The 1,656-nt window shown below is 45.5% G+C and overlaps 1 pseudogene; it reads right to left on the bottom strand.

Annotated features, from left to right (window-relative positions):
- Positions 1 to 869: 869 nt before the first annotated feature.
- On the bottom strand, positions 870 to 1,344 carry LOC127215429 (protein tyrosine phosphatase type IVA 2-like; annotated as a pseudogene).
- Between the last annotated feature and the right edge of the window lie 312 nt (positions 1,345 to 1,656).

Genomic DNA, 1,656 nt, shown 5'->3' with positions numbered 1-1,656 from the left:
CAGGGGAAGAAGACCACCGACACGAGGATCCTTCTCTGATCACACTTTATTGAAGTGCTTCTTGATTGAGGGAGAGCTGGAGGTGAGGGGCACGCAAGCAAGGAAGGGAGCGGCTTATATCTAGGCAGGATGGGCGTTCCTTCCTGAAAGGACACCAGTCAGTCTGGGATTGGTGCATAGCTGTTGCCAGGCAGACTCGAGGAGGGCATGTGCCAAAAACAGGGTTGTTTACAACAATCCTCGGCGCCATCTTGTAATGGCGAATTGTGTGGGTTCCCACAAGGAATCTACAGCCAGATAGCTTCCATGTGGTGAGGAACCAATCAGAAGTTAGCTGGCAGGCTCTGGGTGGAATGCAAGGCTTAGCAACTGCCCTGGGAGGGCCTCCAGGTACAGCATCCTGTCTGCAGCTGCGGCTGACCAATCAACACAGGACAGGTTCCTCCAGCCCAGAGGTGCACCAATCCTGAGACTGTGGCCATGCAACTAGCGGACCCCCAGCCACTTTCCCTGCTCTACCCCAATATGTTTCCTGCCCCACTGCTGCTCCACTGCTGCTCGGGATCCCTCCTACTCCACCTGCGGTGTCAGATGGATGGAGGACCTGAGTTAACCGGTAAATTAAAACAACTCTGCTTTTGCATTGGATCTGGTCTCTTGGTGTTATTTGTTTGTTTGTTTTCTTTTCTTAAACATTTTCTCCACATTATAGAGGGATTTCTTTATTGTTTGCTTTCTTCTCAATCATTGGGAGTTGAACAGCACTGAATCCATCACTACTTTGATGATACAGGTAAAATTCCAGATTCACATTTCCAGGTACCAAGAGTTCCCTCTAATGCCACGACCCAGTCAACATTTCCGTACTTCTACTGAGCACAGCAATGCCCATTGGTATCTCTGAAGCCTAATGGCATCTGTCTGTAGGTCGGTATTTCTCCAAGTAAAGCAGCTGTTTGGAATTGTATGCTCCCCTTCTTCTGTTTTTTTTTTTTTTTTTTTTTTTTTTTTTGCTTATAAACTGAACAACATCTTCATACTTCATTCCACATTCAATCAATGCAAGAGCAACTGGCACAGGGACCCTGCCACACGAAATGTGGTTGTTAACAGGTTTAGCCAATCATCAACTATTTGATTAGGGGGTGGAGCTCCATCATCAAATAGCCAATCTAGAACGTGGATTCCCGCTTTTTCAACTGGAGCTTTATCATATTTAGCATCACAAACTCGAACCAAAGTTGTCGCTCCATACTTCTTAAATTCCTCTGTGAGAGCAGCGTTGTTGAGAGTAACATCGGTGGGGTTGTGAGTTATCAGAAAATTCATGTTCTCATAAGAGATTTCCACAGAGGCTGGACGGTTGGTTCATGGCAAATAAAAAGTGTGAGCATGCCTGTGTGACTGTAGAGGGGGAAATGGTAGTTTTGGGAGTTCAGAGTCTGGGCACAACACTTTCAGTGGAGAACATTGTGAGACGGCAAAGGCAGACTCGTGCTCAGTGGAACCAGCACCCAGCTTTCTTTCTAGCTCTTTTCTCTACCTATATACCACTTGCTAACAGAATCTGATTAAATATATAGTTTTGAGCTATTTTATTGCTTTGTATATACTTGTTATATTCTTAGAACCAGGAGTTTTAATGAGTGTGACTAT

The sequence above is a fragment of the Phodopus roborovskii genome, unplaced genomic scaffold, assembly GCF_943737965.1.
Source record: "Phodopus roborovskii unplaced genomic scaffold, PHOROB, whole genome shotgun sequence".
In the NCBI taxonomy this organism is placed as follows: Eukaryota; Metazoa; Chordata; class Mammalia; order Rodentia; family Cricetidae; genus Phodopus; species Phodopus roborovskii.
Note: the sequence above shows the minus strand (reverse complement) of the source record. Positions and strands in the feature narration are given on the sequence as shown.